Here is a 21,867-nt window from a genome sequence, read left to right on the forward strand (position 1 = left end):
AGACGGGAATATCCTACCAGCCCTGTTACATAGGGCTGGAGGCAGATTTATTTTCAGCTTGAGACCCTTTCATGTAAAAGGGGCCCTAGCCATGTGTTGACATGGATATATATTTCTGAAAAACTCTGTGTTCTCAGTCTCAAAGAGGGCTCCCAAACTGTACAGTCTGTAGGCTCCATAAAAATCTGGATCTACTTCATTTATGGCCTGAGAAAAAGAGAAAGAAAAAACCCTAGTGGGTAGGTGTTCTTTGTGTTCCTCCTCTGCTGCATGATGCCTTTGTCTGGCTCACCATCATCCTACAGCTCTAAATGCAGCTACTCTGAAAGCCAGAAAGTTTGGGAGTTGGATGTGGAGGAGGGAGAGGGAGACAGATTTCAGCTGGCTGGTTTGGTTCTGTCGTTTGCATAATTCCAGATAAACAAATGATGAAAGCAATGACTAATGGTTATTGTGATACTTCTTTAATTATTTCCAGCCAGCAAAATGATCACATGTCATTTGATCCTAGACCCTTTTTTTATGCTTACTGTATTATATATGTGAGTTTTAAGATGAATCACCACAGCATGTAAAACATTGTTAAAAAAAAAGAGGAAAAGAAAGACAAGGATGTGAACATGAATGCAAAAATGCATTAAACTCCAACATAAAAACATGAAAACTGGCAATAAGACTAGTCCCCACAGGGTTTTGGACTCTAGCTCAGCCACTCAAAACGGGCACTGAAGTGTCATTTTCCTGAGGCATAATCAGACTGACTAAGTCTCCATAGCCTCTTCAGTGTTGTCAGTTCTCTTCTGTTTATTGTTAATTCATCTTGTTTCCAAGCATTTCAGCACAATCTTCTCATTGGAAGCATATTTGCGCTCATTACAGAGATATGCAGGACCCCTGTGAGGGACCCCGGCAGCTTTATCAGCCTCGTTTTCTCACTGGTGACAGGGAGATAGGGCGAGATGAAGACGCTTGCTTTAGGTGTCACACTCAATCAATACCTGGAACAAAGCTCCGTTGTAGGCGGACTTGCTAACCCTGTGCCTGACTACTGGGACATCCTGCTTTCAGGGTTTTTCTGTAGAGAGAGTGTGTGTGTGTGTCTATGTTTTAACTTACAAGTTACTTTTAAATAAAAGGACCAGAGGAAAATGCATTCTTATCTTCACTGCCTCGAGTCCCTGAAAAGCCTCACAAGGGCTATTTACTGGAGATAAAATACAAGTGTCTTGTTGCGGGGTGAGATCAATATGTAGTGTTCTCTAGACTTCCTGCTGAACTCCAGGGAGATGAAGTGCGTCCCGCCTTCACTGAGGACTCTTCTCCCTTTAAAGCACGCTGCCGTGCTCTCAGCTGGCTCTCGGGCTGTTATGCTGCTGAGACAGATGTGCTGCCCCTGTGGCCTTGACTCTTTACAGCTCCTTTCTGGGATCCATCCTGGCATCATGGCACTGGACGGCTCGGTAATGGCAGTCTTGGGGCTCGTTCTTCCTAGAGACATCTGCTCTTCTGGTTTTGCTGCTTGGTTGGATGTTGCTGTAAGCACGCCGTGCATTTGCATCAACAGGGCCATACCGATGCCTGTCCTTCATCTGGACAAGCGATACGTGATGAAAGGTTCAGGACTCAAATAATTTAGATGAAATTCCTGAAATTTCTGAACTGCAGCTTGCTGAGGAGGAGGGTGGGGGTCTACGCTTATTGTCATTGTGGAATGTAAGCAGATCTGTGCTGTGAGGCTGTATGAACATCTGCAAAATGGGCTCTTCATGTTTTTTAAAAAACAAGCACTGTAGTGGAACAGAAGCATAATATAACCCGTTAGCTTCAGTGTCAGGTTAACAGCCTCTGAATTGCATATTGGTGGGAAGATATTGATAGCAAAGTGTAAACAACCGCAAATGGGAAAGGCAATAAAACTCTCTTCATAGGATCCGTAATTTAGAATTAAATAGGCTATATTGAGATTATATGAAGTAGAGACATGTTTGTCCAAAGTAACAGGGAATTTAAATTAAGGCTTGTACTTCCTCATTGACCTAGAGGAGGGTGAAAGAAGAAAGCAAAGGAACTTAGTGGTTTGTCTGGCGAGTATATGGTTGATAATGGTTCAAGTAATACATGTTAATCATGCTTTGGGTTTGTGTGAAGTCTTCAGCAGTGGATTTTCTACATGCCCCACTGTAATTCGGTTATACCAATAAGGCTTTCTGTAGGCACAAAAGTATTCCATAACCAGGGAGTATGCCATTGAAGAGCAGTTTCCTCATAGACTGCAGCTAAATGTCTGCATGAATGACTGGTTTAATCCCGTGAATTTATGCTCACTTACAGGATTCATCTCTACCTCAGTGTAATTGACCAAATGAATATTTTCTCCTACTTTTTGTTCTGTCACCCTTGTGTTATGTAATAAGCTAGCACTTGTTATGTCATCAGTAGCACTTGCTAGTCTGAGTCTTGGGAAAATAGTCAACTTCATACCGTCTCGTGACTGTTGAGTGCTAGGAAAAAGCAGCAGCATCGCACCTTTGATCATTCTGAGGTGAGGGTGACGCTGGGAGGAGAGAAAGGGGAGGCCCCTTTTGGGTCTGATGACTGGGGCTGGAGCTGTGGACCAGGCAGAGATCTGAGGTGGGTCCTGGGGGAAGCAGAGTCTCTGAAGGCTGATTTGAAGAGAAGGCTCTCACTGACTCTCCAGGGTTCTTCCTCTTTCTTCCTTTGGATGCCAGTCATGGAAGGAGCAACTTCTCTGATTGGGCCTCAGTATTAAAGGAACATGACTTGGATCCAGCCCTGTGGGGACACTTCAGAGAGGAGCCGTGATTGGTCCTGTGTCCCCAAGGGCAGCAGGGTCTCTCTGTGTGATGTGAAGGACATAGTCCGGTCTGGACATGGATGTGACTGAAGCGTAAAAGTCCGTTCCACCTGGTTTCTTGCTCTGTGGTGTGCCTCAGTGGAGAGCTCTGTGTCACTAGCTCTTTGTCATACTGACAAGCCCCTCCTGGCTGCATGACAGCGAGAGGGACAGTCCAGTAAGTTCCCTACATAGGAGCAAATTCTCTTCTGAAAGCATGTTTGTATAAGTCCAATTTGTTCATAAGTCCAATAAAGTTAGCCTAGGTACCCCACTAAAACAACTGGCTATATAGCACTGTAGTGTAATAGATTTATAATACTTTTCACAATAATATATAAAAAATAGACAAACAGAAAAAAGTAAAGAGAACATTTTTAATCTTACAGTAGTACCTTGAAACTACAGTAGCTGGCATACAGGGGCTGGCACTGAGTGAGCCGGCAAGAAGCCTTACAGACTGGAGGCAGGAGAGGGGGTGAGAGATGGCAGAGCCAAAGGACCATCGGCAGCAGGAGATGGGGTACAAGCTGAATTTTCACTTACATGCTCACATCTTTGAGAGCTTGCAACATGAAGGTTTGAATGTAGGGAAGTTACTGCAGTTGCGTGGAGAACGCTCTTGGCATTTGCTTTCATGGCATATGATGGTGCCAAGCCCATACCTGCTGCAGGGCTCTCAGGCCTGGTTACTAGCTGACTGCAGCGTCTGTGGGGAAAAGCTCCGTGCTTCTGCAGCCTGAGCCAACACTGCCACGCCTGTGAGAGCAGCGTGCTACCTCGGTCCCTCCAACAGGTTTCTGGACCACCTGTTGTCCAGACGACACAGGGCAACAGCAACAGTAAGTGAAACAGGGAACACGTTTTCCATTTCCTCTCTTGGGGCCATACCCTTTGGGAAGGCTAAGTCCACAGGGTTTTGGGCTCATCACAAGAAGACGTTCTCATGGTAGTAAATGGAGGGTACAGTCATTCAGGTTGCATATTCTGGGGGAAGTGGCTTGATTTAAACCCTAAGCTTGCGAGGCAGGACACTTTGGATTGATCCATGTGTGGGCAGGCTCCCAGGAGTAACTGTGCTCACCTTGGGTCACTGCATAGATAAATAAGATAGATTACGGGTGAGGCCCAATTCCTTAGATGCTAGTAAAAATGTCTCTATTTTCTTTTCAGGGATCCTTGTAGTAGCAGTCTGAGGCTGAGAACCTCGAGGGTCCTAAATAATCCCCATGACTCTGGTCATTTCTTTTGTACTTTGGAGAGAACCACTGATGCCTTCCTAAGCTCATAAATATTATTGGGAGGAATATCAGTAAAGGAGTCTTCTCTCAACAGAAGGGGCTTAAGAAAAAGGGAAATTAAATAAGGGAGTGAACATGCTGTGATGGTAGCTGGAAATGTCGATCTCTGTGTTCTTCTTTTCTTCTCTTTATAGTGTGCGACCATTTCCTGATGAGTGTCAGAGCTGTCCCTTCAGGAGGATTAGAATTGTGATAATAGGAAGGCAGAGAGAAAGAAACAGTCGTGGTTCTCTTTGTGCCTTCCAAAACAGATCCTTAAAGTCCACCTGGAAAACAGTAGTTAAAAATTAAAAAAAAAAATCTTTTGGTCACGTCACAGGGTGTGTGGGATCTGAGTTCTTTGACCAGGGCTCAAATCTGCGATCCCTGCATTGGAAGCTCAGAGTCTTAACCCGTGGGCCACCAGAGAAGTCCCATAACTGTAGTTTTAATTTACAGGTCAAAATTCTCTATTTTTAAGAGCCAGCTTCTGCAGAAGAACGTATCTTGAGAGTCCAAAAAAAAAAAAAGACCCTGAAGGAAGCTTGGCTAATAGTTTATGCTAGAAACAACAGATGAGAAAGAGAAAAGGCACTGCTCTGAACTTTAGCTGAATCATAGACTCATCTGGTGAGGCTATTGAGATGCTTGTCCCCAGGCCTTGCCCCAGGCTGGTTGAGTCAGAGTCTCTCAGGGTAGTGACCAGGCACTGGTACTGAAACAAAACCACCAACCAACCAACCAAACAAACAAACTCTCTGGATTTTTCTAATATGCAGCCAGGGTTGAGAACAAGTGAAATTGGGAAAACCCAAGACCAATCTGATCCAGGAGTGGGTAATGTGGGTTATATGTGTACTTGGAGGGAAGGAGAAGAAGGTGTCAGAGGATGAGATGGCTGGATGGCATCACTGATGCAATGGACATGAACTTGGGCAGACTTCAGGAGATGGTGAGGGACAGGGAGGCCTGGTGTGCTGCAGTCCATGTGGTTGCAAAGAGTCAGACCTGACTGTGTGACTGAGCCACAGTGTGTACTTGGAGGAGGTGTTTGAAGACTGGTATCAGGAGACTTCACAGAGAAGATCAGGTTTAGCTTGAAAAACTGTCTAACCCCATCTTCTGCTCATATCAGGGAGCCATGTGAGAGCTGAGGGAGCATCCACGGACCAGTGATACTGTCCTTTGAGTATGTGACTCTCTGAAGTGACACATTAGCCTTGCTCCTCCCTCTCGGGGGAGGATCTTTAATGATCTATTAATAGTGCATGTGATTCCTTCTAAGTTGAACTGCAGAAGTGGCCCTCACTTGTGCCTGGACATAGCTGAGTCCTATCCAAACTTCCTTGGTGGAAATTCCCATTTTCACTGGGCCCAGAACAGAAGGAAGGTAACCTGGAGGAACATCTGGAGGTTTGGTGGTGTTATACAAAGGACAGCACATGAACCTGGAGGAGGTGGGACTAGACCATGTTGAAACTCCTTCTTGTTACACAGAAGTAAAGGTGTCTCAACAAAATCAAATGATGAGCATGAGGGTAAATTGAGTAGAGTCTTTGACATTCATGGACTTGGGCTCAATCCCTGGGTTGGGAAGATCCCCTGGAGGAGGGCATGGCAACCCTCTCCACTATTCTTGAGAATTCTGAATACTGGAGAGCCAGATTCTGGAGAATACAGATTCTGGAGAATCCCTATGGACAGAGGATCCTGGCGGGCTACAGTCCATGGAGTTGCAAAGAATCAGACATGACTGAAAGATCAAGTACCCGGTGATTTTGAAATAATGCTTGATGTACCTGGACATATATTAGGACTTGGCTCTCCAGTTGGGTGGAGTTGAGATGTTCTTTTCAAAACAGCATTTAAATTTATAAATTGCTACAGAATTGAGTGTGAAAGGAAGAAATACAAATGAAGATGCTGGTAACATTTCTACTTATACCATCAAATTTTAAATGGCAGAACTGATTTTTAATGTGGTAAAATGGCTTGTAAAAGTGAATTCAAAAAATTTTTTTGCAGGTAACACGTAGGTTTTTGAAAAAAATTTGCAGTGATATAAAGTTCATAAAGATGATAATTGTCACACTTACATGGCTTTCATCTTAATAGGGTAATAAAATATCAAGATGTGTGTTTCATACAAAATACATCTAAAGAAAGACATTAAAAAACCTCACTATGGGATGTTGGGAATTATTGAATCCTCCTCAGTGTCTATGTGTAACCATAATAAATAAAAATGTTTTCAGCTTGAGCAGGAGATTGAATTTTCATGAAGAAGGAGCCTTAGGAATTTCACAGGTGGTAGTGATGCTGAACAAGAAAACAAAAATCTTTGTTCCATGTGCCAAGTAGGCTGCCACTGAGATCAACAGCACTGTGCTTCCCAAAGCACTGCTGGATCCAGTCCTTATTGGAGATCAAATTAGGCTATTATGAGAAATAGTCCTATTTAATGAGACTATAATTACTTTTATTGTGACTAGTAACAACCGTAATGCGAGTGACAGAGTGTGAAGGCGCTGCTGGCTTGGTAATCAGGCTGGGAGTTTGCTGCTGCCTACTTCCCTCGAACCTTAGATTTCTTAACAGCACAGAGGTATCTCAGAGTCCTGGCAGAGACAGTCAATGAAAATGGTGCAGAAAAGAAAAGTTTTAAAATTTGTAATTAAACTGGAGAGAGGATGAGGAGGAATGTTGACCTTGATGTAAGGGGCTAAGTTTTGATATTTTAGAAAACTACGATGATACAATAACATGCTTTTTGAAGGTTTTTTTTTTTTTTTTAACCAAATGAAAATATGGGATGCCCATAAGCTTGAATTTCAGATAAACAACAATTTTTTAAAGTGTAAGTATATCCCATGCAACGGTTGGGAAATACTTAGATCTTTATATGTTTGGGTCATACTTATACTAAAATATACTGTATTTGAATTTTATTTGGTGACCCTAAATGTGTGTGTGTTAGTTGCTCAGTTGTGTCCAACTCTTTGAGACCCCATGGACTGTAGCCCACCAGGATCCTCTGTCCATGGGATTCTCCAGGCAAGAATACTAGAGTGGGTTGCCATTTCCTTCTCCAGGGGGATCTTCTTGACCCAGGTAATCAAAGCCAGATTTCCTGCTTTGCAGGCAGATTCTTTACCGTCTGAGCCACCAGAGAAGCCTGGAGGCCCTAAATAGTGGTCACTTATTTGTTTTTAGGCTTCCCAAGTGGCTCAGTGGTAAAGAATCCACCTGCAATGCAGGAGATGTGGGTTCAATTCCTGAATTGGGAAGATTTGCTGGAGGAGGGCATGGCACTCCAGTATTTTTGCCTGGAGAATCCCATGGACAGAGGAGCCTGGTGGGCTATAGTCCACAGGGTTGTGAAGAGTGGGACGTGACTGAAGCAACTGAGCATGCACGTTTATTTATTTTTGGCTGTACTGGGTGTTAGTTGAGACATGTGGGATCTTTGCAGTGCATGGGCTCAGCCACCCTGCAGCACGTGGGATCCTAGTTCCCAGATTAGGAGTCCAACACCCGCCTCCCAAATTGGAAGGTGGACTATCAACCACTGGACCACCAGGGCAGTCCCAAATGGTCACTTATGAAGTAAGACTTGAGTGTGGTCTCAAAGAAGGTTTCTATGTGTAAATATTTTCTCCCAGTTTCTGCTCTAGTGACTGAAATGGCACTCTTAAACCGTTTCTATGAGTTAAGAAAAAATACCTAAGATGTCTCTGTTTTAATGTAAATATATCACACATTATCACATTATTTTATCTCAGTTTACCAGAGATTCATGTTGTTTCTCTAGTCCATAGCCTCCTATAGCTACAAAGAAAGTCACTTGTGACCTGTAGGCTTAGCTCTGTCCATTAGTTAACTAGTCTCCATGGAAACGATTTGTTTGAAGTCTTAGAATGACTGGCAGTGGGTTCTGGAATTATTTTTGTGGTCATAGTCTCTACTTTTGGGGTGCCTTGGCTTCTACTAGCAGTTTTTGCCCCAGAAACTGCAATCATCCACTCACTTAGCACACATCTGTCGAGCTCCTCTCTGCCTGGCATTGTGCTGAATATTATGAATAAAAGGATTAGTGAGTAATGGTTCTAATCGCTAATGAGTTACAGTCAAAAACATCAACAAGAGATAGCTCTGCTAGCTTGTAAAGGCTACAATAGAAGTTGACATGGGAGTATGTGAAATGAACCTCCAGACCAGGTTGGGGGTATAAGGTAAGACTTTGGGGGAAAGTGATGTTTTAATAGAGTTCAAGTGATAATTAGGAATTGGCTGCTGCTGCTACTGCTAAGTCATGTCAGTCGTGTCCAACTCTGTGCGACCCCATAGACGGCAGCCCACCAGGCTCCCCCGTCCCTGGGATTCTCCAGGCAAGAACACTGGAGTGAGTTGCCATTTTCTTCTCCAATGCATGAAAGTGAAAAGTGAAAGTGAAGTCGCTCAGTCGAGTTCGACTCTTTGCGACCCCATGGACTGCAGCCTACCAGGCTCCTCCATCCATGGGATTTTCTAGGCAAGAGTACTGGAGTGGGTCGCCAGTGCCTTCTCCAAGGAACTGGCTAGGTGAGCAAAATGTAAACAGGAGGGGAGGGGTTTCTAAGCAGGGATCAGCACACACAGGACAGTGAAAAGCAGGGAACTCCATGTGTTCAGAGAGTTACATGTAATGGTTTATGCTGAGAGCTAAGGTGTGTATTAGGTTTGGAGTACAGAGTGTTGAGGGGTCACTCTGGACTAGGAGGAAGTAGTCATGAGGATGTCTCTGTTGTGCTGAGAATTTACCAGGATTCCCATGTTAAATTGAGTGACTGGGCTTCCTCTGTCTCAGTTTTCCCTTCAGCATTCTTGGCAGTTTTCATGGGGAGTAGAGTGCTGATGTGAAGAACCGACTCATTGAAAAAGACCCTGATGTTGGGAAAGATTGAAGGCAGGGGGAGAAGGGGACAACAGAGGACGAGATGATTGGATGGCATCACTGACTCAGTGGACATGAGTTTGAACAGACTCCAGGAGATGGTGAAGGACAGGGAAGCCTGGCGTGGTGCAGTCCATGGGGTCACAAAAGAGTCAGACGCGACTGAGCAACTGAACAGCAACAAAAGAGTGCTGTTGTAACTCCTCTGGCAGGAGTCATGTCGTCCTGCTTGGCTCTTTCTAGTCCCTTCTGGGTCATGATGGCAGTGGTGGTGGCAGTGTGTTTGTGTACAGGGGGAGAGGGATAGGAGTAAGTGAGGCTCCTATCCTGAATTTCTGGATTGCATCCTCATGCCAACGTAGAACTGAGATACCCAACATAGCACCACAGCATCCCACACACCATTCATATGTTTTCACTGGTTTTCTGCTGCCACTTCAATTACTATGTTCAATTACTGGATTGAAACACCTTTGAAACTGTTGATGAAATTACTGATACTAAAATTGATCACCCACTTTGGGAGCTAGAGAGTGGACAGAAGAACAGTTTTTAAGGAACCAGTCTGTAGTCAGTTTCCTTGACCCAGTACCGCACAGATCAAGTATCCTGTGAAGTCTTGGCCTTTGGCATCTTGTCATATGGCAAAGCCGAGCATCTGGAGCAGCCAAGTGAGAAGCAGTGGGTTAGGGCTGGGGCATTGCTTACTAGAGGGCTGTTGTAGGACTCAGAGGAGGACAGTGATTTTTTTTTTTTAATCTTATTTATTTCAATTGGAGGATTATTACTATACAATATTGTGATGATTTTTGCCATTTATCAGTATGAATCGGTCATAGGTATACATGTGTCCCCTCCATCCTGAAAGCCCCTCCTGCTTCCTCCCCACCCCATCCCCCAGGTTGTCACAGAGCACCAGCTTTGACAGTGGTTTTTTGTTAGGTTCTCTGTGATGCTCTGACAGTCTCTTTCTCTGATCTCCCTGCTGACGTTCTGGATAGTCTGTCTACATTGGTATCACAGTCAGCTATTAGCTTCTATTAATTGCTAGCTGATTGCTCTTTTATTTTTGACAGTGCCCTGGGCACAACTGGCTCCATGGTCTAATCCAGTTGAAGTCCGGCCTCTTTGCCTGGGGACTCGTCCAGGCCTTCTCTGGTCCCAGGAGGGCTCTCTCAGCCTTTTCTCCCCTGAATCCCTGTTAGCCAGTCTCGTGTCTTACCTGTGGTTCTCAAGGGGGTGCCAGCCTCTTAATGGCTCGCCACCAAGATTTCCATGGTTTTCGATAATGCCCCCACGCTTGGATTCGCCTTTCTGTTGCAAATAAAGTCAGTCCCCTTAGAGAGAGGAAAGAGCTCAGTGTGCTGAGACCTGCTTCTCACTGGGAAAATGGGGTTGGGGCTGCGGCCCCTTCTCTCGGGGTACAGTCCTGTTCTGCGAGCGGGCACTGGGGACGTGCAGCAGCACCTGGGATTCTCCGCTAGCTGCTCCTGGACACTGCAGATGCCCCGTTATGTGAGTGCAGAGGTGAGGTGATCAGGGCCCAGGGTTCTCTGTCTGTTGTGCCTATGGAGGAGCTCCTGCCTTGCAGGGGTGCTGGTGGAGAAAGAGCCTCAGCGCTCTGTGCCGCTACTCCTTGGAGCAGAGGACAGGGACAGCGGGGGTGGGGGGGTGAGCACTGCTGACAGACCCCCCTTTCCAGGGGGAAATGAGCCTGGCAGTGGGGCCAAAGGAGCCCTGTCCTCATGGCTGCATCTGCTCGGAGGAGGGCTTCCCTCACACCGAGCTGTTCTTATGAAGAGTTGTTGGATTTTCTTAAATAAATGTTTCTCCACTTGCTATATGCCCTTAGGAAAATTTCCATAGACCTTAAATTGTTGTTTTTAAATACAATTTTCTCCAGTGACAACTGTTTTGCTGGGGATAAGGTCCACAGAGATTCTCCTATGAACATTCAGAAGTGTTTCTGTTTTACATCATTTTAAAAAATGACGTGGATTCTGTCTTGAGGAACACCATATTTTATTCAAACTCTCTTTTTGTTTTCTACATTTTAATTACAACATTTATAAAAATAATGCAGTGGCCAGCAGTGTAACCTGATCTTTGCATAAATCTGGAATTATTTTCTTAGGTTTAGTTCCTTCAAGTTTTGTAGATGATTCTAAGCTAGCACTTGGCTTGACTCTTCCTGATGGTCCACATGGGCTTGCTGGTAAATACCACTTTTCTTAAATTCTGTTTTTACAATATTAATTTTATATAACAGCAGGAAGAAGACCTCTTGGCTCCCCCTGTTTCAAAGACCCCAGTTCCTTCTGTATGATTCATTTCATTCTGTTCTTTTTATAAAAACCTGTATCAGTCTTCAAGACCAAGATAATCACGATGGTGTGATCATTCACCAGAGCCAGACATCCTGGAATGTGAAGTCAAGTGGGCCTTAGAAAGCATCACTATGAACAAAGCTAGTGGAGGTGATGGAATTCCAGTTGAGCTATTTCAAATCCTGAAAGATGATGCTGTGAAAGTGCTGCACTCAATATGCCAGCACATTTGGAAAACTCAGCAGTGGCCACAGGACTGGAAAAGGTCAGTTTTCATTCCAATCCCAAAGAAAGGCAATGCCAAAGAATGCTCAAACTACCACACAATTGCACTCATCTCACACGCTAGTAAAGTAATGCTCAAAATTCTCCAAGCCAGGCTTCAGCAATATGTGAACCGTGAACTTCCAGATGTTCAAGCTGGTTTTAGAAAAGGCAGAGGAACCAGAGATCAAATTGCCCACATCTGCTGGACCATCAAAAAAGCAAGAGACTTCCAGAAAACCATCTATTTCTGCTTTATTGACTATGCCAAAGCCTTTGACTGTGTGGATCACAAGAAACTGTGGAACATTCTGAAAAACATGGGAATACCAGACCACCTGACCTGCCTCTTGAGAAACCTATATGCAGGTCAGGAAGCAACAGTTAGAACTGGACATGGAACAGACTGGTTCCAAATAGGAAAAGGAGCATGTCAAGGCTGTATATTGTCACTCTGTTTATTTAACTTCTATGCAGAGTACATCATGAGAAACGCTGGGCTGGAAGAAGCATAAGCTGGAATCAAGATTGCTGGGAGAAATATCAATAACCTCAGATATGCAGATGACACCACCCTTATGGCAGAAAGCAAAGAGGAACCAAAAAGCCTCCTGATGAAAGTGAAAGAGGAGAGTGGAAAAAGCTGGCTTAAAGCTCAACATTCAGAAAATGAAGATCATGGGATTTGGTCCCATCACTTCATGGGAAATAGATGGGGATACAGTGGAAACAGTGTCAGACTTTAATTTTTTGGGCTCCCAAATCACTACAGATGGTGACTGCAGCCATGAAATTAAAAGACGCTTACTCCTTGGAAGCAAAGTTATGACCAACCTAGATAGCATATTGAAAAGCAGAGACATTACTTTGCCAACAAAGGTCCGTCTAGTCAAGGCTATGGTTTTTCCTGTGGTCATGTATGGATGTGAGAGTTGGACTGTGAAGAAGGCTGAGCGCCGAACAATTGATGCTTTTGAACTGTGGTGTTGGAGAAGACTCTTGAGAGTCCCTTGGACTGCAAGGAGATCCAACCAGTCCATTCTGAAGGAGATCAGCCCTGGGATTTCTTTGGAAGGAATGATGCAAAAGCTGAAACTCCAGTACTTTGGCCACCTCATGGGAAGAGTTGACTCATTGGAAAAGACTCTGAATCTGGGAGGGATTGGGGGCAGGAGGAGAAGGGGACGACAGAGGATGAGATGGCTGGATGGCATCACTGACTTGATGGACGTGAGTCTAAGTCAACTCTGGGAGTTAGTCATGGACAGGGAGGCCTGGTGTGCTCTGATTCATGGGGTCACAGAGTCGGACACGACTGAGCAACTGAACTGAACTGAACTGTATCAGTCTTCAGCTCATTTGAGCAGCAAAGATGAATTTTGAAGTCGGTAAGTGATTAGACTTTCCTGGTTCTGATAACTAATTCCTTCCAATTCTAGAATTTCTCTTTGGTATCTTTTATTTTTTTCCCTCACCTGTTCCTCCAGTCAGGTAGTACCCAAATACCTTAAGCAAAAAAACTTAAAACATATTATTTCCATCGGAAGTAAGAACTGTTTTTTTTTTTTCCCCCCAAAGGCTTGGGAGGTCAAGTGAAGACTCCTAAAAGTAAACTTTCCTATTTTAAAATTTGCTGTAGAACATTCTTGGTGTTAATCATATTTTTAAATTCTTCTCTTTTATCATTAGATATTCATTACCACTAGAAGTGGGTCACAGAGAGTTGGACTGTGAAGAAAGCTGAGAGCCAAAGAACTGATGCTTTTGAACTGTGGTGTTAGAGAAGACTCTTGAGAGTCCCTTGGACTGCAAGGAGATCTAATCAGTCCATCCTAAAGGAGATCAGTCCTGGGTGTTCATTGGAAGGACTGATGCTGAAGCTGAAACTCCAATACTTTAGCCACCTCCTGTGAAGAGTTGACTCATTGGAAAAGACTCTGATACTAGGAGGGATTGGGGGCAGGAGGAAAAGGGGACAACAGAGGATGAGATGGCTGGATGGCATCACCGACTGGATGGACATGAGTTTGGGTGAACTCCGGGAGTTGGTGACGGACAGGGAGGCCTGGTATGCTGTGATTCATGGGGTTGCAAAGAGTATGACACGACTGAGTGACTGAACTGAAGTGAACTGAACCACTAGAAGTGGTCACAATAGTAAAGAAACAATAGGATTGTATGTTATTATGTAAAGGCATTTTGGAGTGAGGTGTACTTGTACCCTAGTTATATAAATAGCTAGACTAAATTGACAAACCCAAGTCCTTGTCTTATTTAAACATTCAAGAAAAAATATGTATTCAGCTATAACCCTTGTCCCTATTGTTTACTCTTAGACTGTTTTAATAAGCTGTATTCTCCTTTGATTTCTAAAGTTTTGAGAAAATAATAGGATAGCAGTAGTCTTCATAAAACCCCTTTTGTATGTTGGTGTGCAAGTGCCTGCTCAGTCAGTCATGTCTGATTCTTGCAACCCCATGGACTGTAGCCTGCCAGGATCCTCTGTCCGTGGGATTTCCCAGGCAAGAAAACTGGAGTGGGTTGCCATGTCCTCTTCCTGGGGGTCTTCTCGACCTACGGATCAAGCCTGTGTCTCCTGCTTTGGCAGGCTGATTCTTTACCACTGAGCCACCTGGGGAGTCCCCTGTAAGTTGGTACCCTGTTAAAAAACCTTCAGTGTCTTAGGGTGTCATGACTTGTTCTGTTATGTTACACTGCAGATACTGCTCTATGTTCATTGTTTCCAATTCCTTTGCAAACACTCTCTTCTTGAGCTAGTGTGGGCCATTCATTTTCCCTGGGGATGTAACATAGAGTCTCACCTCCTCTTCCTGCTTTGCCACCTCCTTCATCTGGAACATCTCCCTCATTTATATCTGTCTTTACTCCTAATTGTCTTTCAAGGTATAACATAGTAACGTGGGGGGTGGGGAGCTAAGCTTTCCAGACACAAATATATTTAAAGTGGGGTGGAACTAAATCAATGATGCAGAGGAGAGATAAGCAATAGATAGCAATAAATACATAGAAAATCTGGTATCTGGAAAAGTGGCTTTCAAATTAAATGGAGAAGATTGGGTTATTTACATAGCTGCTCATTTGGAAAAAGAGGAAAGTTATAGTTTTACCTCATCCTCATGCTAGCAAGGAACCTCGATGTCAGGACTTCCGATTCCGTGAGAAGACTTATTTCTGTAGAGTAAGCCCTCCTGGCCTCTCTTGGTGGGATTTGCTCGCTCCTCCCTGCGGGAGAAGGTGTGACTTGCCTGACTGAGGAGCTTGGGGCAGGAACTAAGCAGGCTTCACCTCAGCTCCCGCTCCTCTCATTCATGGAATGCTATGTGCGTGGCTTGTGCACGTTCTGTTTTGACTTGTTACCACTAGGGAGACCTGTATGCATGTGTGCGAAGTCACTTCAATCATGTCCACTCAAGAGTCCTAGAGCGGGTTGTCATTTCTTCCTCCAGGGGATCTTCCCCAGCCAGGGATTGAACCCGTGAATCTCAAGTCTCCTGCATTGGCAGGTGGGTTCTTTACCACTAGCAGCCACCTGGGACGCAGTAGGGAAGCCCGCTGGTGTTCAAACCTGCCAGAGCTGAGTGCTACATTTACATAAGGGGATATCAGGTGGCAAGAGGCCAAGTGGCATTTTGTAATTTAATCTCTGCAATAAAGCTCTATTAAAAACATATGCTTCTCTCTGATAACAGCAGCTAGTTATCAGTTGGCTTTGAACTTGAGTAGGAAAGGAATATGATTATTTATCAGTTTAAAATCTCAGTATCCAAACCCTAAAAGCCATGAAAAACAAACAAGCACACACAAAAAATACCTACTGTCCGTCAAAGCTCAACGCTTCCCTCATCCTGGAAGGCCGTGGTGAAACTGTTCGCTTTCCATCTGTCGACACTCTCTGTTGATGTCCACCACGGCACTTGTTTATTGCTGTGTGTTTTTAGAGCTTTAGTTGTGTTAAGTAGTCTTCACTAGGAAGACAGTGTTGTTGTCATCTTTGAACACCTGAAGTGCTTTCCAAAGAGTAGATGCTCAATAGATGTTGAGTGATACCAGTTGTACTCAATAGCTTTTTTATGATCGCTTCAAACTAGTTCCTGATACAGTGACTTCTCTTAATAATGCTACTGAATTTGTTTTGCACTTTAGAATTTTCAAACTGCATTGCAAATAGACATGGGCTTACTTTATTTAATCTTTAAAGAATCCTATGAGCTGGGCAGAACAAATCTTATTTCCATGTCTTAGATATGACAAAAAGATCTCAGAGAGGTGAGTTATTTGCTCAGGGTTGCAGTGCTTATAAATTACAAAATCCAGTGCTTCTAATCCCCAGGAGATAGAGCTTTCATCCTGCTACAACCGTCTGTTGTATGATGGTGAAAACCTCAGGTGACTTTCCAGAAATGTAAAGAATCCCAAAGCATTAGAAAAATACATGACATTTCCAAGCCCCAGTTGAAATTTGATGTGAAATTCCATCTGACATGTTTGTAGCAGCTTTAATTGTTTAATCAATTCGATTGCAGAATATTTAAAGTAGCCACAAAAATCATGGGGCATAATCCAGCTCATGCATAAGTCAAGACATTTTGCACCTCAATTTCCACTCTTCCATACTGTTTTGTGAACTAATTGGCAACATTTGATGAAAATTTAAGATGGAGACAGGAGATAGCAGGTGAGGTAATTGCATCTTCACAAGGAAATTAATTTACGCACACACACACGTATATTCACAGGCTCTGATAATGCCAAGAAAGGAGCCCCAGCAATGTGGTTAGCTGCAGTTATGGCTAAGTGTCATAAAGCGATTTTGGCATATCATGGTGCCCACAGGAATCACAGTGATCTCCCAGCTCTTGGTCTTCCAAGCACGTTTCAGTCTCATACAAATTCATCCTTGCAAGTTTCCTTTATTTTTTTTTGGTTTGTTTGTCAGAAAAGTAATTTGACTATACCCTGCTTCTTGTTTTGTGATTTGGGGATGTCGTGAAAGCAGCTATCTTGCAAGCTGGACTAGAACAGAATGTGTCAGTATGATTTATAGGAATGGCTGTGATACTGCTTCGATGAACAGACGACTCCGTATATGACAGTGTATATGCACAAATGCCTTTTTACACGAATGGTTTTACTTGAAGTTCCTGAGATTATTTTAAATGCTTCCATAATTACATGGTTATTATTGAAGGTTTGAATAAAAGCAGTCTTTGATTACTTTGTGCCTTCTTTTTGGCAGAGGCTGACATGAATTTTTCTGGCTTGACAATTGCAGGAAATAAATATATAAGTACAAGAAAACCTGAGTTCAGACTAGACTGCAGATCTGGCTGAAAAGAGTCTAGTGACTAAACATGATTTGGAGAGTACTGGGTACACCAAGAAATCTCAGAATTGGTGATAAGTCCTCATAGTTTATTTTTCACTGGGCAAGATTGAAAGGAAAAAAAAAAGACTTTATTATAAAATGTTCCCTTCAACTTTTCAGTGGATATAGACTAGGAAGAAGGCACTGTGCTGAAACCATCCAGTAATTATTTAATTTTGCAGCTGATATAGCTTCAAATAGAAAACGGTACATGTTTAAGAAATTTTCATTGCTGTTTATTTCCAAAAAAAAAAAAGTCACTCAGCTTGACATTTGTATGTTGTTTTAAAGTGAGAAGATTAGAGTTGTGTTGTATATTTATGGAGAAGAACACCTGTGTTTCCCCCTCTTCAAAATAAAAGCTTATTATAAATAATACATGTTCATTGTAGATGAAGAAACTCAGACTATAAAAAATACATATGGAAGCTAAATAGTATGTGACAGCGATTGCTAATATTTTGGTAAATATCTTATGCATATAACCTGACAGTCACAGCCCATGTGTAATCTACTGAAAGTAGATCAAACAATATGTAATCTTTTTTTCATTCATTAATGTATTGTGGTCATTATTCTATATCATTAAATATAGATTTGCATTATCATTATTAATAGTTGCAAAGTGTTTCAGTGTGTAAATAGTTAATACCATTAACTAGACTAATTAATACTATTTCATCTTACAGTCTAAAATATGATTTTAATTGTCTTAATTATTTATTAATTAATTTAGCTAATATTTTTTGGATTAACTACTGTGTGCTAGTCACTGTAGTAGATGCTAGGAACACAGCTGTGAATAAGACAAACTTTATTTCTCTCCTTGTGGAATTTGAATTTTATTGAGAATTGGCATATAATTAAAAACAGAGTAATATATTTTGTAAATTAAAAAGCCATAATGGTGAGAAACAAATAATTAAGATGAAGTGATAATAATTCAAAGGTCTGCTTTATAGAGGAAGGTTAGGAAAGGGTTCTGAAAATTTGACATTAAACCTAAAAAAGAGGTCTCAGTGATAAAGAATCTACCTGCCAAAGCAGAAGACATGGGTTTGATCTCTGGTTCAGGAAGATCCCCTGGAGTAGGAAATGGCAACACACTCCAGTATTCTTACTTGAGAAATCCCATGAAGAGAGGAGCCTGGCGGGCTACATACAGTCCATTGGGTCACGAAAGAGTCAGATATAACTTAGCAACTAAACAACAGCTGAAACAGAAAGATGAGGATGACTCAGCCATTGGCGTGGTTTCATTGGAGCAAAGAAGAGGCTATACAAGACCATGAGGCAGGACTTCAGTCCTGGAAATGGAGGGCCTGTGGTTCTTCTCCTTAGGTGCTCTTTAAAAAAAAAAAAAAAAAAATTATTGAAGCACAGTTGTTTCACAATGTTGTGTTAGTTTTGGGTATATAGCAAAGTGATATAGATATAGATATATTTTTTCAGATTTTTTTCATTATAGGTTATTACATATTAGAGGTTATTGAATATAGTTCCCTGTGCTATACAGAGCTTGTTGTCTCTCTCTTTTGTATAGTGTAGTATGTATACGTTAGTCCCAAACTCCTAATTGATCTATCCCCTTCTTCCCCCTACCCCCTGCTGTTTCCCTTTTGGTAACCACAAGTTTTCTATATCTGTGAGTCTGTTTTATAAATAAGGTCATCTGTCTCATTTTTTAGATTCCACATATGTGATATCATATGGTATTTGTCTTTGTCTTTTTCTGACTTACTTCACATACTGTGATAATCTCTAGGGCCATCCATGTTGCTCTAATTGGGATTATTTCATTCCTTTTTATGACTAAGTAATATTCCATTATATATATGTGCATGTGTGTGTGTGTGTACATATATATATATATATATATACACACACACCACATCTTCTCTATTCATTCATCTGTTGATGGACACTTAGATTGCTTCCATGTCTTGGCTATTGTAAATAGTGCTGTGTGTGAACATGGGGGTGCATGTATCTTTTTGAATTAGAGTTTCATCTTGAATAATATGCCCAACAGTGGGATAGCTGAGTCATGTTGTAACTCTGTTTTTAGTTTTTAAAGGAACCTCCATACTGTTCTTCATATATTACCTTGAACTTCCATTTCTTCACTAGGCTATGTACATTGTTTTTACCATGTTCAAGATTTTTCAAATCAGAAAACTAACTTCAGCACAAGATCTTGAAAAAGTTTTCATTTTCCAATTATTTCATTGTTTACTTTAGGTGCCCCAGTTAGCAATATAGGATTTCTGTTGTTTTTGCTTCATGTCTGTCATTTTCTCTCTAATTTTTTTTTTCTAATTTTTCCTTTCCTTTTTATTTAGGAATGGCTTTTTCAAGTCTGTCTTCAACATTATGGATTTTGTTTTCTCCACATTTCTTTTGCTTTTCACTGCTTTGGATGCTCTAACAAATTCTCCAATGGTGATTCTTTCCCTTAATTTCTGAACTTCCTTTGCCATTTCTCTGTTATTCTTGCTTATTCATTTCTTTGGGTCATATTATCTCATCTTTTATCTCTTGCATTATATAGTTCTTTATTTCTCTAATTTTCTTTAGAGGTCAAATTACTTATTTTCTTAAACCCTTTTTCACTTAGTTGAATTAGCTCTTCCCAATTATGTTCTTTTTCTATCAGGATTTTTGCATAAATTCCACATTTGTTTTCTCTTTTCTTTGCCATTTATTCCTTAGTCGAGGGACGTTCTCTCTGGTTATGTTACACTTTCATATCATTGGCCTAGGCTTATTGACTGCTTTCCCTTCTTGACTCCTATTGAATATTACACTTAAACAGGAAGTGTAGGTCAGTCGTAGCTTTCATAGTGTGATCCACAAACCAGCATCATCAGCAGCATCTAGTAATTTATTAGATACGCAAATTCTCGGACCCCCATCCCAGACCTCTTTCATCAGAATCCCTGGGGTGGGGCTCAGCAATGTGTTATTTTAAGAACGGCCCTCCCCCCACCAGGTGATTCTGAAGAATACAAAGCCTGAAACCCACTGGTCTAGATACGTTTCATGTTCTTCCTGGTGGCTCCTATTTATGTTCTTGTCACATTTCTAAATACTAGAATTTGGGAGCAATATATTTGAAATGCATTACACTGTTCCCTTGGTAGTGTTTGATGTTATACTGCTGTTTGAATAGAACTGTTTACTACCCTGTCATTCTTTCTCATGTCCTTAACATCAGACATTTTTGGGTTTGTCTTACTAAATACAAAATCTTCTTTGGTTTCTCTCATCTCTCATTTATTGTAGCCTGTGTATCTTACTGGCTGCAAATAGTACCTGTGTTGTATGACTTGCTCACGTCAGTTGCTGATAGACATTGCTAAAGTATGTGTTCTCCATTGTAGAAAATAAAATGTCTTCACACTTATCCAAATTTTGAGACATGTTTGTGACACTAACTACACATCAGTATTCTGTTATGCACATTTAAGAGCCAATGATTTATTTTATTTGTCTCATTATATTGATTTTTGTGGTGGATAAAGAGAGAACAAGCCTCAACATGCTGAGTGTTTTTCTGGATTGTCTAAGAATGCTGAATTGTTGTAGTGAAAGTTTAGCCTTTTGGATTTGAGAAAATATCTTGCTTTGTTGGGAGGGGATTTGGTTCGTTCCTCTGTTTAAGAATGAATTGGCTAATTTGATGCAATGTCAACTTAAAAGAACCCACTCTCCACCATAGGGATAGATTATAAAGGGATTTGGGAAAACTTTAGAGGCTGATGGATATATTCATTGTCTTGATGTGTTAATGTTTTCATGGGTGTAATGTATATAAAAACTCATTGTACAGTACACTTTAAATATAGTGTATTGCACATCAATTATACCTCAGTTAAGCTGTTGAAGTGAAGTGAAAGTCGCTCACTTTCACAAAAAGTCATGTTTGACTTTTTGCGACTTTACAGTCTTTGGAATTCTCCAGGCCAGAATACTGGAGTGGGTAGCCTTTCCCTTCTCCAGGGAGTCTTCCCAACCCAGGGATCAAATCCAGGTCTCCTGCATTGCAGGCAGATTCTCTACCATCTGAGCCACAAGGGAAGCCCAAGAATGCTGAAATGGGTAGCCTGTCCCTTCTCCAGGGGATCTTCCCAACCCAGGAGTGAAACCGGGTCCTACTGCATTGCAGGCAGATTCTTTACCAGCTGAGCCACAAGGGTCTCCCAAGCTGCTGAGAAAGCCCCATCCCTTCTCGTCAGCCTGTCGATACAGTTTGCCTTATCGTATAGTTTGTGGATGTGGCTCATTGGTTCTAACTATGGTTCTTTGTAAATTTTGCTTGTCTTCCCACTACTCGTGGGACAGAGAAAAAATAAGGCATAATGTGGTGACTTTTCTAGGCCTATCTTTGTGATTATGAAGTTTTTCACATATACGATGAAAAGAGAAACTATGAGTAATAATGGCTAACTCAGCATCCACCCTAAGTCTTTGCTAGTCCTTGCTAGTATGCTAACACTACGTTCCCAGATCTCCAGAAGTCAGAGTTTTAGATACGATTTATGTTTCACCAGTCAGATGCTGTTGCATGAGACTTTGATTAAAAAGTGAACACAGGCAAGAGAGGTAGAGTGTGGGGGCACAGGGTGTGGGAGATGTGATATGGCTCTGGAGCCAGCATACGAGGAGGTGACCCTCTGATGTGGCAGATGAGTCCCCCAGAGGCTGCTTCCTGTCATGGCATGGTGACACTGTATTCCTGGGGTGCCCATGGGTCCTGTGGTGGCAGTCCTCAGTCCTGTCAGAGTTAATGCGGTTTCTCAGTCATCAGCAGTGGAAACAGA

The 21,867-nt window shown here is 42.2% G+C and overlaps 1 protein-coding gene and 1 long non-coding RNA gene across 2 annotated transcripts in view; both read right to left on the minus strand.

Annotated features, from left to right (window-relative positions):
* Positions 1 to 3,217: 3,217 nt before the first annotated feature.
* LOC147371251 (uncharacterized) lies at positions 3,218 to 17,294 on the minus strand. Its single transcript, XR_015163381.1, has 2 exons — positions 14,787 to 17,294; positions 3,218 to 4,421 (listed from the first exon to the last, which is right to left on the minus strand). It is a non-coding gene; the product is annotated as an uncharacterized LOC147371251 (long non-coding RNA).
* Positions 17,295 to 17,863: 569 nt separating this feature from the next.
* The window catches only part of LOC147371252 (uncharacterized), a 146,187-nt gene continuing 142,183 nt past the window's right edge, over positions 17,864 to 21,867 (minus strand). The window contains exon 5 of the transcript XR_015163379.1: positions 17,864 to 18,390. The gene's annotated coding sequence lies outside the window, so the exon portion shown is untranslated. The remainder of the gene's footprint in view (positions 18,391 to 21,867) is intronic.

Source organism: Bos grunniens, chromosome 5, assembly GCF_055505025.1.
Source record: "Bos grunniens cultivar Pamir isolate PY7600 chromosome 5, Bosgru_T2T1.0, whole genome shotgun sequence".
NCBI lineage: Eukaryota > Metazoa > Chordata > Mammalia > Artiodactyla > Bovidae > Bos > Bos grunniens.